Raw genomic sequence first — 18,172 nt, forward strand, 5'->3', positions numbered from 1 at the left:
GATATGGATATAAGAAGATATTGTGGTGGTTGGGATCGATCAAATTTGGCCAGATAATTGATTCTCGATTAAAGCAGGAAAGAAGAGGTATCAGTTAAACTTGGAAAGAAAATTACGTAAAGATGCTGCATGGGTTGTGGAAGTTAAGTGAAGATATTCTCCTAGGTTGCATATCAACATATTGTGGAAATTATCAAGACAATTAACGCATGCAGAGAAAGAAAATAAGAAATTATTCCCAAGAATAATTTTCCTTTACTGTGAAGATTTTGAGGAATTAGTGGTGAGATTTGATGCGCTTGGAATGTATAAATAGGAGATACATGAGTCCTAGAAGGGTTATCAAGAGTTTGGGGAAGGTTTGGGACACAGAGGAGCGATGAAGAAGGATTAACAGCAATTCCCACCTGCTGCTGCTGCTGCCATTAAAGGACCTTGAAGAACACAAAGAACAGACTGCACAGAGCAGTCTTATTTTCTGCAGCGTTAACAGAAGCAGCTAAGTATCGTTGTTTTACAGCAGTCGTCTTCTATCGTTGATTTCTGTACGCCTTTTGTGGGTCGTAGTTTCACTGTTTTATATTTATCACTCTTTTAATCATATTTTGAGCATCAAGTATGTATTTTGAGAACATGATTATTATGAGTAGCTAAACCCCAATACTGGGATGATGGAGGAAGCTGTTTTTCAGCCATGTGGTTATTTAAATAATTCTTAATTCACTTTTTGCACCGATTTTAATTGATTTATGATTTCAATTAATTACTTGTGATTTTGTTTGATGGAACATGCTTAGTCCTAGGGATTCTTGATGTGCCATGCTTATAATATACAAGTAATATTTTATGGAATCTAAATTGGCAAAGATAGAGTTAATATTTGTTTTATTTTGAGATATAATCGCCTAGGATTAATTCCTGAGCCACTTGAATACGAAACACATTGGAATCCTGAGTCCTGGTTCCTCTTGATCTTGTGACATATTTTCTATATATATATCTTTATTTTTAAATCTTTACAAGTCCGAGCAACGAATCCTTATTTACCTCGCACGAAAAATACTACAACAGTGTCGCACCCAAACACTCTAACTTTTTACAAAGCAAGTTATTTCTAATTTAACGCCTCACAATACTTAAAATAATAATAAATTGATAACGCAGGTATGCCAAAAGGATGATCCATTTCATAAATAGTTGATTACAAGTTCAGCAAATAAGATAGAGCAAGAAACACATCAAAAAAATGATCCAAAATTATATAATCAACGAGGATCAACGTTCTATGACTAATAAAAGAAATCTACTTGGACGATACAGCTCCATCAGCAGGGTTGTCTTTGCGATATGAAGGTACGCTACCACCTGAAGAAGGCCCAAAAGAACCAGGCCAGGGCGCGGGTGGGGGACGACGCGGATAATTCTTGACAAGACCATGTTCGTCTTTAAGATCAAGTTCAATCTTGTCTAGGACTTTTTTGGTCTCCTCAGCTAACGGACATCGAGCTTTATATGTAATAACAGCGGTCCGCTGGTGGGCCTGAGACAACAATGAAGATAGGCGTTCCGCCTCTTTGGAGGCAATATCTGCTGCTTCCTCACGAGACGCGGCCAACCCTTTGAAATAGTTGATTTGTCCCTCCTGCTGCACTAAGGCAGATTGAGCTTTTTCAAGCTCATCATTTGCTGTGTGAAGCTGTCCCTCGAGCGTTGAAAACAAGAAATACCAAGGGGTTAAAACAAAGAAATAACAGAATCACACTCGATAAAACGAGGTTATACCTTCGACATTAGCCGAAGCCTCTTCATACTCATTAAAAACTGCGTCCCGTGCCTCATTGAGAAATTCATACTCGTCGGATAATTTCTTATAATCCATTTGAAGGTTCGTAAGAGAAAATTGACTCGCATTTAAGTCTACATGCTTCATTGAATCCAAGTGACGAAGATGGTTGACTTCATCATTCATCTCCCCCATCCTTTTATGAAGTCGATACACATTTACTTCTAGATCTCTCTTAGACTCCACTTGGCGGGAAACATCAGCTCGAGACGCTGCTAGGGCTTTACTAAGAGCGTCGACCTCATCCCTAGCATTATCTCTTTCTTTGGTAAGACGCAACATACTATCCCTAACCTCGGTGCCTAAGAAGGAACGAGCCTTTCGTAACTCTTCTTCCAAAAGGCGCACTCTATCCTCTAAGTCCGAAGCATGTCCTCGAGCTTCCCGCAGGTTATCACGCGTCCATAGCAGCGTACCATTGAACAGACGACGATCATGGTTGTACTTATTTTTCATATCAACCATTTGTGTTCGCTTTTCACGCCACTCAGCTGCTAAGGCGTTGTGCTCATCAGCACGAGCGTTCCACTTTACGGCTTCTCTTTTCAACTTCCCCACCAACTCTGCAATACGGGATTTCTGTTGTTCCCTTTCTTTCCGAAGCCATTTCAGCTCAGGGACTCCACCCACTGAAGATAGGGTGGGGAGACTCAGACAGAACACCAAAGTACAAATAGGGAATCACGAGGAGTGAAAGATTGGTAAAATACGAACCTGTGAGGGACGAGACATTTATGCGAGTCTGCTCCGATTCGTTCCGGGCTGCAGCAAGCTCTGAACGAAGACTCTCTTCAGCGTTACCCAGCTATTATTTTTCCTTAAGACGGCCCCTCAGTTCATTTATCTCCACTTCAGCCGCAAATAGTTCCTCTTCTCTATGACGAAGCTTAGCCTCCAACTTTAAAGACTTTGCTTTGAAGAATTAGTACAGAACATGGTTACAATGTTCGCTCCTCATCATCTATGTCTCAAACAACAAACATTATTACACCGAAGGGTTCGGATATCACGAAGAAAAAAAAAGTACAAGGATTTACCTCCAAGACACGCTGCTGGGAAAAACCATACTGGTACCCATCAGCTATGGCCATCATATCAGCAACAGAGAATGGAGGGTCAACCACCAGGTTAGCTTCCGAAGATCTCAAATTCTTCTCCCACATCTCAGCAACACGGTCCTCAGAAGATAATTGCATCATCTGACGAGTATAGGCGTCACAATTCTTCTCACCAGTGATCATTGGGGTAGGATTAGGGACGAACATCAGATTTTTCTTCTTAAGCCAAGCCAAGATGACATCTTCACCCTCAGGCATCAACGAGTGAGGGAAATCCTCCGAAGGAGACTCAACAACAGACTTCTCCTTGGTTGTTATCTCCTCATCCGCGCAAGTTTTGACATCACAACCCTCAGCATGACCACCTGCGTTTTCAGCCTGCTGACCAGTGGCACCCTCTTTACCAAGATTCCCAAGCACATCCCAATCATCGTTTGGGGAAAGAAATGAGAAGTCTTCGGCAAGACCCATGGCGGCGTTTACATCAAAGGATTCCCCTGCGGAATATATCCTACCAAAGGAAAACTCTGGGGAAATAACGGGCAGAGTACCCACAACCTCATTCTCACCAGCAACAAATCCTTCACCAACCACACCACCAGTATTACCGCCAACAGGGGCAGATCCCTCCTCGCCAGTACCACCTGCGGTAGTATTACCCTCAGCTTCACCATCACCACCCGCGGCAACTTCTTCTTCACCATTACCACCCTCGTCATCAGGAGGAGAAGTATCAGTGCGTTTTTCTCCATCGGACATTTCTTCATCCTCAGCAAACCCTTCGTTCAAAGGACTAGTAACCTCCTTATAAACCTCAGGCTCACCAGTCACAACAGTATAAGATTTCTTGGGTCCAATTTTCTTCTTCTTTGACACGTAAAAAACCAGTACATGTCCCAACAAAAGCTCATTTTCTCCCTCACTTAAAAATGTTTTCAACCAAGGAAAAAAAAAGGGGGCAAATATAATAGAGAATATAAGAAGAAACTGTACCTTGGAAGTAGCATCACTCTTCGGTGGAAGGGTAGCACCAGAACCCTCCTCCTCATCTCCATCAACGACATCAAGAGCGTAATGGAAATTCATGCCCGCAAAATTCAGACGCCAAGGACAGAAATCTCCATAACGAGCAGGAGGAGTTTCACGAGGCTTGATGTTTTCAGAAGAACGCCAACCGCGCGGACCAGGAATCCAACCGTAAGCCCAAGGGCCAACAATTTCAATGACAGTAGCATGCCGCTCATAATCATGATCATGCCTAATCCTTTCACGAGTAGGAAAGAGTTTCCGTTTAGCAGATCCCTCGGTGCCAGGAACATACTTCATCTTGGCATCGCTCACCTCACTTAAAAGACGAATTTCACCCCGAGGAGCGGCAATGTTACGAAGACTAACACTCCACGGTTTACGGTTCCTACTGTTGACATAATCCCCAAAGGAGCTATTAAAATTTTGAGGAGTGTACCACTCTCTCTCAGCAGGATTTGGAACGTAGCAGGTCATCGTCGTCTCCCCCTTGCTCCGCAGATAACATTCCTTCAGTGCACGAAGATAATTCCCAGACAATTGCGACACAGAACGATTATGAGTGTTTGTGGAAGGACCTTCACGACTAGCCAGCACATCATAATAAAAGGAGTCACGACTTATACAGGGGCAACATGAGACCCGCCTCGAAGGCTCCAACCGTAGTCAACAGATGAAACTCATCAAACTGATACTTTGAGATGAGTTCGTAAGTGATATCATCATCAGGGGCATAAAAGCGAACCTCAAAGGATTGAAGCTCATGTTTTTCCTGGAACATCTCAAGATAACTATGCTTTAACGTGACCTTCTTCTTACCAACTGAAACGCTGCGTATCACTGGAGCAGCCTCTTCCTCGTCTGCGGAATCTGACGTAGGATTCAATTCTGAAGCCTTCCTTTTGGAAGGAAAATTTTTAGGTGGATCATATTTCAACGTAGTACCCTTGGAGTAATTCCACTTGAAAGAAACCGTTGGGGGAGGCGGCAAAGAACTCTGTAGGGGCACTGAAGGAGGAGCCATGGAACGAAGGGGAGGAACATCCAATGTTTCACTACGAGGAGGAGGAGCCCGCGCACCCTTAGAATCATAACGAGGAGAAGGAGCATGAGCACTCCTAGAATCATCACGAGGGGAATCCTGCGTACTCATAGAATCTTCACGAGGACGAGAAGGAGCGCGGTTAACAGTGTACCTAGACCCAGAAGGACCCTTCGGCGAATCCCCTTTCTAAGTAGGAAAAGCCTTCGTACCAGAAGAAGATGAAACCCTATGACCACGAGGATCCGTTTGCGAAGATTTAGTGGAACCTTCCCCAAGTAAAGATCTATCAGAGTCTCTACGCTGAGGGGATCTTGGCGGACTAGACGGCGGGGTCTGGTAAGGAGCCCGCGGGCGATCAGACATAGCTACGAGGAAACACAAAAATAGTCTAGAGGAGAATACGAGGGGATCACTAAAGATCAAAAGATCCAGAAACTGATGGTTCATCCGGATTAACATCAAAAACCCTAAAATCTGAAAATAATCAGAAATACCCCTTCAGACTCTAGAGATGACACTTAGATATAGACTTATAGACTTTGTAACAAAGAACAGGGGTAAGCATATATGCTTCGACATATGTGTTCTTCGTCACAAAATCAAAAGCACAGCAGCAGAAGACAAACGAGTAGATACAACAACAGAAAATAGATAAATCAATGATGGAAATAATGAAAAACCCCATACCTGTGTAAAAGAGGACGACAAGCACCAACCACAGGCGAAGATACAAAAATCAGAGAAATCAAAAGCAAGTTATCTTTAATACAGGGGCAGCAGCATTCGAAAGCGAAAGAGTCAGAAAATTGAAAATTGGTTATCTTCCTCACAAGGACGACGATAATAAATGACTAAAGAACAAGAATAGAAAACAAAAACCACATGAAGAGGATGAACACTGACAGGAAGAGGATGAACACTCACAAGAAGAGGATGAAAGTTATTTTCACATTCTCTTTCCTATTTATAAAGCTAGAGAAGACAATAAATGTCCCTCGTACCAAGGAGCAGTTAATGCAAAAGTGGGAAACGTGCCCGTATTTATAGGGGAAGTTATTTCAGGAGAGATGAAACGTGTGTGACGATCTTTCTTCTTCTAAACTGCAAAATACGCCCAGGTCAGAAGAAGAGGGGCAAATTGTATGTACATATTTCATTATCCACCACGTGTACAGGAAGAGACACGTGGAAAGCATGCAAAGCGAGACATCAAAACATGATAACAAGCAGTCATAACCTAGGGGAGCATCTCATCAGAAAATGTGACCAGTCAGCAGATCTGACGGTCAAGGACTTGGGATCACAGAGGTATGATGGCAAAGAGGAGCACCAGATAATACCCCTCGGGTGATAGTACATCCTATCCCGAGGAAGATCCAAGATCAACAGTTGAGAGAGAGATTGACTGACACGGATGTGACCAGACTAAGAGACACTTGTCTGACACTAGCGGACGTCCAATTGCCCGCACTAAATACCAAGAGATATACACGCGTCAATCAACTCGTGGAGTAAGTGAGGATAGCTCTTCGTATTCAAGCTTAGACCGCAGGATATACCGAAGACCTCTGCGTAATGGGCACAAAGCACAAGAAGATAAGGTTGCAACGGCATCTCAGAAGTAGGACCCACGTTTCAACCCTATAAATACCCCTCTCCACTAAGAGAGAAGGGGTCGACCAATCCACAATCCTTAGAAGAGAACATAAGAGAGAGAAATAGGAAGAGTAAGTAAATCCTCTGCTTCCGCGGACTAATGTATACTCAAAATTCATTCATCTTTGTAAACATTCAATACATAGTGAAACACCAACCCCCGTGGATGTAGGCCTTAAGTCGAACCACGTAAATCTCCATCTTATTTATATTTCAGCACTTCTATATTCATCGCATATCCCTTATGATTCGTGTTTATGTTCGTATTTGTAGTCTTGCTCCTCATACAATCATTTTCCTGATATTATTCGACTAGGCAGTGATAAGCCCGAGGGCTTTGAGTCGATGAACCGATAGTATCATCCATTTTATGCATGTGTCATTTAATTCAAGAGTTTTTTTTATGTGCAAACATTGTTTGTGAACACGTATTAGTCCTCGTGATTTATGTGTTCACAGATGTAAACAGACTAACCCAGCATTGCCAAACCCATGAAATCGGCTAGCGTGCCTTCGTGTTGTATCGTGATATAGGGCATGTGTGCTGTGTATTTTATATACCATTTATCATTTGCTTGGTTGATTTAAGTAGATGGTAAGATTTGGGAAGCACCAATTCAACTCAGAAGATTTTAAAAGTTAAATAATTTATTTTGAGATTGTGGGGGGAAAATGAAAATGAAACGAGTGTTGTTATTCGTCCATGCTAGGCATGATTGGGCAAATTGATGAAGATCTTTTTATGAAGACGGTTAAGCACTTAAACAAACAATTAGCTTTTAGTTTCGTCACATTTACCCTGAGAGAAATTTTAGCCTAAACGATGGGTTTTTTCGGGACGCTCTAATCCTCTCCATTGTGCTTAAAACTTGATCATTTTCAGCGCTTCAAAAGTCGATCAAGTTAATCTTATGGTTATGGTGCTAGTAGGACTGTAGGGGTAGCACTCAATGCCAATGTAAAACTCCACTGGTGCGGAACAAAGATGATCTATATGTAAGAAAATCCAAATCGATTACAGTACTTTCACAATATTGTTATGATCGATTAATAATGAGACATGGTCCAAAGGTGTTCCTGCCTAGTCAAAAATTGTACTTAGGAATGTTAAAATTCTCATTATGCGACACATGTGGCGCAATTTGGTTTGTATATTTGGCAGCCATGACATTATATTCTTCTTATCCATAAACATTTACTTGTATTGCATACATGCCAGTATCAGTGGGTCTTAAGCTTCTTTTACTCTTTTGCATGTTCACTTTGAAAATTATGTCCCTTCGGGGACATCCGATAAAAAAAAAAACTGAGAAAATTATAACCCGTAACTTTACTAGTGTTCAGTTGTGTATTTTATTAATGAAGTCTCTTCAAATCGCTCCAACAACGGTAACCAATTTGCAGCAATCTCTTCAAAAATCGCATGTAGAGGTCAGAATTTTCCTCTCTCCCATAAATTCGTTTGGAAAAAAATTAAATAAAATCACAAAATAAACCTAAAACTTTTTTGAGAGCGTTTATGTGCACCTCTAGAGGTGTAAAACGTGCCGGCCCGGCACAAACTAGCCCACAAAATCACGTGTTTAATGTGCTGCGCGCTATGCTGGGCTGTGCCAGAGATTCAAAAGTGTTGTGCTGTGCTAAATGGTGTGTTATGATGTGCCGTGCCAGAAAAATAAACGTACTGTGTCGTGATGTGTTGTGCTAGCACACCAATTTTGTGTTCTCCAAAATAAATATTTTTGAGATATTTTAGTTAGTACATGTATTATTACGGAAATAAATTAGCATAACGAAAATAAAATGTCAGAAACCGGCTAAAACAATGCATTTTTGTGAAATATGCATCAAATGTGATGTATTGTGTAGTATCTTACGCATGACGTGGCGCGCTTTCTTCACGAGTATGTTGTACTATGTGGTGTGCTAACACGTGCCGCATGCTGTGTTGTGCCACTGTGCCTATTTGTCTGGCACATCACAACACATTAAACAAACGTGATGTGCCAGTGTTGTGCCGGTCACGTGCTGTGTCATGCGGTGCTCGAATTTTAACGTGTTGTGTTGTGCCATAAACGTGCTGGTCTGATCCAATTTACACCTCTATGCACCTCCCTCTAACCCGGGGTGTGCACATTCCTTCCTTGGTTAGTGGCTCATATTTTAACCATGATTATCTGCTTGTGGGTAACAAAAAACTAGGCAGTAGATTCTCCATCTTCTTGTTTATCCAGTTTTCATTTCTTCCGATTACAACTCCAGATTTTCCCAATTTTTTTCTAGTACTGGGTATTGTTATTCTACTTCAGATTTTTCCCATGATCTCAGTAAAAGTATCCAGAAAATTAGACAAACTCTAATCAATCATTGATTTCTGCTTCCCACAGTTGAAAGTGTACCAAGATAAACTCTAGTTGATCTTTAAGCTCTAGTAATCTTGATTATATTACATACAAAACCGGATGAACTAAAAATTGGCTACATACACTACGACGGCATGAAATGACTAATTATCAATTGAAATTGTAGTATCATTCAAAATCCATGGAAAAACAAAATCAAACTCCTGTTTTGTTCTCGATTGCTGAATTATTCCATCCATATATCCAATCTTATGTTTGATATCAGAACTAAAACTATGTCCAAATAAGTAAATCCCACATACTGTACCGAAGGTCTCCACCGTGAAACCCACCGAAACTAAATCGTGCGGCAGTAGGGTAATACTTCAAGCATCGGGATTAGGGCCGTATAAAGTGGGGCCATGGTTTTGTGTCACACGGTGCTCATATCGGGAGATTTCCGAAATGAGTCTAGACTTTCCGTTACCAAATTCATAACCATCAAATCCACTTTCTAAATCGATATCAATCAATAACCTCCCCGTTTTAGTACTTTTGATATTTGGTTGTGGTGATACGATGTAATTGCAGAAGCCATATAGAAAAATATTATTCAAAAGAGGGGCATGTAAAATACTCCCTCCGTTCCTAAATAATATGTTGGTTTTTATAAATAGATGTTTCAAAAAATAGGTTGATCTCTTAAACGGGAAAGTAAAATGTTACTTTAGTTTTCTGGAACCATTTTTCGCTTAACTTCTTTTGATGACAAGCAGTGACGAAACCAGAATCGAAACCTGGGTGGGCTAAAAAAATAAATTCACCAACTGTCAATTTCATGCAAATTATAGATAAATACATGACGGAAGTGCAACATGATGCTTTTTTCTTGAATCACAAGGCACTGAATCAAATGTGACCTATTTCAAATAACAAGCGCCATATGAATTAGTCTCCTAGAGAGTTTTGCGGGGAAAAAAATAAAAATTAGCCCACCTGTTAGTCCCCTTGACAACATTTCCTCACATGGATGCAAAGGGTTTGCTCTTTGGAGTTCAGCCCGCATCTGCTGAACTTTCCTTTTTATCTGGTGGATCCGATCACAGTCTGTTTTCCCAATCTACATTCTAGAATTGGAGTTATGGTCATTTTTCAAGGCCACTTCTTACCGGAACAGATGAAAATTCCGAAATAGTGGGCCGCAAAGAAGACAAGGAAAGATTTGCTCTTAATGGCATTGCTGCAAATACAGTTCTTTGCATTCTTTTTAACTTCTGTAGCGCCAAAACAAAAAATGTAATATCAATAGGCACCGTCAGTCATTGCTTTGGTCACAGTTGTACCAAATCCAAAACCTCTGTTTCTGGGGCCTTTGTATACTTTACTTCTAGGCTCTAGCTCTTTCTTTACTGTTGTCAGTGATCCATCCTTTCAGTTTGTATGATGCAAAAAGCAGCAACAATAATCAAAATGGAAGGAAGACTAATTTAAGACTAGTGTACCCAATCATGTGTCCGTTGAAACACGTCCTCACTTTACTCTAATGCATCAAACGTAAACTATAATATATACTCGGTTTATATAGAAAGATCACTAGGCCGTTAGATCTTCTAGAGGTGGCTTTTCTTTTAGCAATTAATGGGCTACCCAAAATTATCACCTGGGCTATTTGTTTTTTTCTTAACAATCATAACGACCAAACTAAGGTTTTAGAGGATTTAGGGGGCTACAGCCTGGGTAAGCCACCCCTGTTACCGTCCCTGATGACAAGGAACAAATTTCCTCCTCTACCACTAGCACCACCACTACCAACATTTAACTACCATTCAACCACCACCGTTCAACGACCACCACCTATCAACCGTCACCACCACCATTACACAACCACCAGTCCTTCACCACCGCTAGCTCGTCGCCGCCATCACTACTAGCCCGCCGACGCCGCCACCATCGATATCGTCGCCGCTACCGCCACCACCGGTTCAGATATTTTTGTATCAACAACAGTAGTTGATCCAAATAAAAATAGAACCAACAGTAGAAGTTCATCCAAAAAAAAAAAGATCAACAGTAGAAGTTTATCCAATTTAGGGGATCAATAATGGTAGTTGTTGAGGGGTGAATTTAGTTTTGGTTCTACCCATCCTAATCTCACCAAGTGACCTCACTTTACTAGGAATGACAAGAGAGAGAGTTTCCTTTCCATTGTATCTTGTCCTTTCTTATATAGACTTTCCCAAAAGTCACTCCTTTTATGATATCATGACACATGTCTTAAACCTCTTCTTTGTGGGTGAAAACTGATTCTGCCGGTTTTGGTAAATTTAGGTGTGTGGATGAGAAATAAATCTAAACCCTAAACAATGCACTGCACGGGAGTACTTTTGATTTGAGAGATCAATCTGTACAATCCTGGCGTAAACCAAGAAATGGTCGTTCCAGGCTTGCTTCGGTCACAAAGTGAAGGAGAAAGGTTGGTCTTAGGGAGGGAAGCGAAGAAAGTGTTGAGACCAGAATAATTAATTCTGAAGGTGTTACTGTTTTATGACTTGTATCAGAAAGTGGATCTGGCGTGAGGAATGAAAGCTATCAGTTCTTTTGTGATTTCTGGATACTATGTTGTTCTCTGACCAAAACATGTTCTTTGGTGGAAATAGGTGAGACCAAAACATGTTCTCGTAGGAAGTGGGAACTGTTGAGTGATGGAAGAGTGTGTAACAGTCAGAAACCGTGCTTCCATGATGAAGGAAGTGGATCCGTTTACACCCGTTACTTCTTGCCACCATTAACCATCACACTTCATGACACTTTCTTGTAACGGGCGTATTGCACGCCGCACGCTGTAAACCGCCAGACCAATACCCTGATGAGTATCTCCCAGTTTGTGACATGTTTGATGTCTCGAGCGTTTTCGTGGCAAGTCAAAGTCAAGAGACTTTCCGCAGGAAAATAACATGTAATTCTATTAGGCTCATCTTGGTTGGTCGCCCAAAACTTGCCACAGGCCTGTCATTTCGGTAGAGAACTTGGAGGGCCGAGATTATATCTCGTCAGAAAAGGTAGCCATCGGTTATGGACACACCATGTTGATGCCTGGAAATGGAATAGTGGCGTTTTTAGCATATACCAGTGGCACTTCGGCATGGATGACATAGTTCGTGCATGCCAGTGGCACAAAGGTGCAAGTGGCGCCTGCCGTAGCCATGACCACTAGATTTAGGCTCATCTCGGCTGGTCGCCTAAAACTTTCTACAAGTCTGTCAGTTCGGTGGCGAACTTGGATGGCCGAGATTGCATCTAATGAGGAAGGGTAGCCATCGATTATGGCCACACCATGTTGATTCCTGGAAATGGTACAATGGCGCCTTTAGCGCATTCCAGTGGCATTGCGGCATGGCTGGCATAGTTCGTGCATGCAAGTGGCACGGTGGAATGGCTGGCATGTGCATGCCAGCGGCGCGATGGTGCAAGTAGCGCCTAATGTAGACATGGTCACTAGATTTTGGCACATTGGTGTTAGAATCCAATGTGGTGTGGCAACATCAGTTTCAGTGGCCACATCAATCCCAGTGCTCTGTGGTACATTATCTGGCTTGGTTGGCGTAGAAAATTTGCCTAAATTAGGGTTTTGCATGTCGAAACCCTAATTAGCGCATATGCCATGCGGCATGCGGTAGGTGGCCGTTGCATGGCATTTTATACAAACGGTGCCAGAGGAGCCATAGGCAGGCCACCATGTAGAAACGTTCACAGGAGCAAATATTTCCACGAGTGGATGTGGTGTGGCGCTTATTTTAGGGTTTCCTAAGTCCGCACGGCTTGTGTCATGTTGTGGGCCCGAGACGACATAGTTTTGTGCCACGATTAAAAGTAAGGGTTCCATCCACCGCCACTAGAACATGGCCGCGCTTACGGTTAGGATATCCAAAATTGAAGTCTGTTGTGATGCTGGTCACGAACAGAGAGTGGGATGGTACATTTTGGCATGCTGCCGCGGTAAGTGGCACGTTTGGCATGTGTACTTGGCATGCCCGTTTTGGCATGTTTAACATGCCGTTAGTATGTTGGCGCGGTTTTTGGGAAGCCAACTTAGTATGGCGACTTCTTGACACAGTTTCCACCTCTTTTAAAGCTATGGCAGGTTTGGAGCAACCTGATTGGTCAATAAAAGTAGGGGGGCGGCCAAACACGTGCATGGCCACCCTTTTGGTGTGTGTGGCAGGTTTAATGCAACCTGATTGGTTGATGGGGAATAGGGCCGTCAAGTATGGGCCCAGTCGCAACTCATGAAAGTGTGGCAGGTTTAAAGCGATCTGATTGGTCGACAAAGGAATTAGGGCCGGTTGGGTAGCATAGGGTGTGGCCAAGTGGCGCCGGCTAGCCTATGGCATGGCCACGTTCCCTCTCATTGTTGCTCCTACTCCGCGGCTCTGTTATTTTCTGTTTTCTGATTTTGGGTAGGACTTTGCACCTACTAATCCACGGCGGATCAATTGCTTAGTTGTTTAAGCATAATCTCGACCAACGGGGGATAATATACTGCGCAGGGGGAAAAACCCTAATTTTTGCAAATTAGTTAGATTCATGAATTTTGTGATTATCACAGAATTGATTGAATTCTATGTGTTGACACAGAATTCTTTATTTAAAGAGAGCAGTATGCTTTCTGACTGAGTATTTCGTGCAACGACCTTAACCTTTGATACTTGGAAATTTGTGCTACTCTGCGACGAGTGAACACAAATCCATCATGCCATACCAATATTAAGGGTTCTGCCGGGGAACATAACACAAGAAAAGTACTCAAAGGGTCTTATGTTAGGGAATAACATAAGCAAGGTGTTGAAATTTACAGAGTATCTGGTATTGTTGCTACATGCGCCAGTCTGGATAAATTTCATGTAAATATATTGAACGACTCAATAAATGTGCCAGTGGAGAGGTTGACACTCATCACTTTTACATGGATTCGTTTCTTTGCAGAGTGACGGTACATTGAATGCGAGGTTTTACAAATTCGTTTCTAGTAGGAGGAAACTTGACGGCGTCATCTTGGATCCATGCCTCCAAGAGTTTAATTACTTCCTCGAATGCGAACGGGAAATCTAAGGCATTTTCTTTGGCTTCTTGATGTTGCGCAGGAGCTTTAGCTGCAGTCTTCCGCAGTGGGGACGCCTGATGCGCTGGCGCTGTGAGATTGGATTGTTGTTCTGCCGCTGGAGCCTTCATTTTTCCTCATTCGCTTACCACGCTCACAGAGGGGCCAGTGTTATATTTCTTGTTGATGAGGCGTCTATTTCCTCGAGTTTCGCGTGCGTCTTCACTCTTGGTTGGCCCGGTTCTTTCCAACAATGTTGGTGCTGTTGTGGCCGATCGTTTAGAAGTCTCATGAAGTTCATAGAATGTATGGAATCGCGGATTCTCTAGTAAGTAACGGTAGATGGGAACCTTGCCATTGATGCAAGAATCCACCAATTGATGTTCACTCACGTTTGGGTCGTGACAATCCAGCGCTTGAATTATGAATCTTTTGACATAATCATTTGGATGTTCATTGTTTCGTTGAAACATCCTTCCTAAATATGAGAAGTTGATTTGATCAGAAACAAAGAAGTGCTTCTTGTATAAAGCCGTAACCATGTTACACCAGTTGGATATGTTGTTTGGTGCAATGTTGTTGTACCAGGTGTATGCTCTTCCGGTAAGTGACTTCGAAAACTCCCTCAAACGGATAACATGATTGTATTTTTTCTCTCCCAAGGATTCCAAAAATCGAGAGACATGTTCACGCACATTACCGGTCCCGTCACACAAGGAGAATTGAGGAGAAGAGTACCCTCTCGGAAGAGGAATTCTTTGTACTTCAGGAGGATACGGGGGTTGATGTTGATGCATGTCCGCAGAATCGTTTTTGTCTTGGTTTCGAAGAAGTCGCTCCAAATCTTCTCGCGTGAAAAAATTGGATGGTTGATCCCTCTCCGCTGGAGCTCCTGAACGAGTCTCTTCATCTACAAAGGTGCGCCTTGCTGAGGCATCGGCGCCAGGAGTATTGAAGGTGTTCCTCATCGCTCTGGTTGGCGTGATTCCTGTGGTAGCCTCTCCGTTAGTGTCTTGAGGAAAATAAGCACCTCCTTCTGAGTCGAATCCATGTCTGTCTGAGCTCTATCAAGAACTTCCTGTCTTTCTATCAAATCAACAATGGTAATATGGGATCGACTTCCTATGGATCCTCCAGTCTCTCGTCTTGATGGTGGAGTAGCAGCGACTCTGGTGACGGTTGGAGGTGTCACACTTGAAGAAACGTTGGGGGTGGAGGAAGCGGCTCTGGATCTGGTGATCGGAGGTGTAACACCCAAAGGAACATTTTCCGCGCCGTTAGTGTTGACAGTTGGCGTGTTAATGCCACTGGAAGGAACGTTAACACCGAGGATAATTTCAGCGCTAGTGTTTTCAGGGTTTGTTGCTGATCCGGACCTGAGTTCTACCATCTTGAGATCGGGATTGAAAAATGAAATCGTAAATTGGAAATTGATATTGCAACCGAGAGATTAATTTTCCCCACTGTGGTCGCCAATTGTTTGTGGGTGAAAACTGTTTCAGCCGGTTTTGGTAAATTCGGGTGTGTGGATAAGAAACAAATCTAAACTCTAAACCCTAAAAAATGCATTGCACGGGAGTATTTTTGATTCGAGAGATCAATTTGTACAATCCTGTCCTAAACCAAGAAATGGCCGTTCCAGGCTTGCTTCGGTCACAAAATGAAGGAGAAGGGTCGGTCTTAGGGAGGGAAGCGAAGAAAGTGTTGAGCCCAGAATGGTTAATTCTGAAGGTGTGACTGTTTTATGACTTGTATCATAAAGTGGAACTGGCTTGCGGAATGAAAGCTATCAGTTCTTTGGTGATTTCTGGATACTATGTTGTTCTTTGACCAAAACATGTTCTTTGGTGGAAATAGGTGAGACTTATTTATACAAGTCATAATAAAACGTAGTCTGGTCTCGTAGGAAGTGGGAACAATTGAGTGATGGAAGAGTGTGCAACAGTCAGAAACCGTGCTTCCATGATGAAGCAAGCGTATCCGCTTACACCTGTTACTTCTTGCCACCATTAACCGTCCCGCTTCATGACACTTTCTTGTAACAGGCGTATTGCACACTGCACGCTGTAAACCGCCAGACCAATACCCTGATGAGTATCCCCTAGTTTGTGACATGTTTGATGTCTCGAGCGTTTTCGTGCATGCCAGTGGCACAGAGGTGCAAGTGGCGCCGGGCGTAGCCATGGCCTAAAACTTTCTACAAGTCTGTCAGTTCGGTGGAAAACTTGGATGGTCGAGATGGCATCTCATGAGGAACGGTATCCATCGATTATGTCCACACCATGTTGATGCCTAGGAATGGTACAGTGGCGCCTTTAGCGCATGCCAGTGGCACTGCGACATGCTGGCATAGTTCTTGCATGCCAGTGACACGATGGAATGGATGGCATAGCCTATGCATGCCGAAACCCTAATGAGCGCATATGGCATGCGACATGCGGTAGGTGGCCGTGGCATGGCATTTTATACAAACGGTGCCAGAGTCATGCCATAGGAGCCATAGGCAGGCCACCATGTAGAAACGGTCACATGAGAAAATATTTCCACGAGTGGCTGTGGTGTGATGCCTTTTTTAGGGTATCCTAAGTCTGCATGGCTTGTGGCATGTTGTGGGCCCGAGATGGCATATTTTTGTGCCACGATTAGAAGTTAGGGTTCCATCCACCTCCACTAGAGCATGGTCGCGCTTACGGTTAGGCTAGCCAAAATTGAAGTCTGTTGTGATCTGGTCACGAATAGAGAGTGGGTTGGTACGTTTTGGCATGCTGCCGCGGTAAGTGGAACGTTTGGCATGTGTACTTGGCATGCCTGTTTTGGTATGTTTAGCATGTCTCTAGTGCGGTGGCGCGGTTTTTGGGAAGCCAACTTAGTATGGCGACTTCTTGACATAATTTCCACCTCTTTTAAAGCTGTGGCAGGTTTGGATCAACCTGATTGGTCAATAAAAGTAGGGGGCCGGCCAAGCACGGACGTGGCCACCCTTTTGGTGCGCGTGGAAGGTTTAATGCGACCTGATTGGTCGATTGGGAATAGGGCCGGCAAGTATGGGCCCAGCCGCAACTCATGGAAGTATGGCAGGTTTAAAGCGATCTGATTGGTCGACAAAGGAATTAAGGCCGGTTGGGTAGCATAGGGCGTGGCCAAGTGGCGCCGGCTATCCTATGGCATGGCCACGCTCTCCCTCATTGTTTCTCCTACTCCTCGGCTCCGTTATTTTCTGTTTTCTGATTTTGGGTAGGACTTTGCACCTACTAATCCACGGGGGATCAATTGTTTAGTTGTTTAAGCATAATCTCGACCAATGGGGCCCAATATACTGCGCATGGCGCAAAAACCCTAATTTTTGTAAATTAGTTAGATTCATGAATTTTGTGATTATCACAAAATTGATTGAATTCTATGTGTTGATATAGATTTCTTTATTTACAGAGAGCAGTATAATTTCTGTCTGAATATTTCATGCAAGGACCTTAACCTTTGATACTTGGAAATTTGTGCTAATCCGCTGCGAGTGAACACAAATCCGTCATTCCATACCGGTTCTGCCGGGGAACATAACACATGAAAAGTACTCAGAGGATCTTATGTTAGGGAATAACATAAGCAAGGTGTTGAAATTTACAGAGTATCTGGGATTGTTGCTACATGCGCCAGTCTGGATAAATTTCATCTAAATATATTGAACGGCTCAATAAATATGCCAGTGGATAGGTTGACACTCATCACTTTTACGTGGCTCCGTTTCTTTGCAGAGTGACGGTACATTGAATGCAAGGTTTTACAAATTTAACCCTGAACTAAAAACCACCATCAACACCTCTTTAATTACTTATAATTTCATTCCTTAATATAACCTCATCTTTGTCTCTTAATTCCTCCTTTGTCCCTCCTATCCCATGGGTATTTCCTTGCTAGGCTTATCTCCCCCCTTAGGGGCATCCTAAGCTTATCTTCCCCCTTAGGGGCATCCTAAGCCCATTAAGGGATGTTATTTTTCATGTAAATGGAGTGAACTTGGCGTGAGCCGAACACGCATCATCTGACATGGAGTCAGTCATGTTACCATTTCACCACAAGTTCAACATTGGAATTAATTTACATGAT

This window comes from Papaver somniferum, chromosome 11 (assembly GCF_003573695.1).
Source record: "Papaver somniferum cultivar HN1 chromosome 11, ASM357369v1, whole genome shotgun sequence".
NCBI lineage: Eukaryota > Viridiplantae > Streptophyta > Magnoliopsida > Ranunculales > Papaveraceae > Papaver > Papaver somniferum.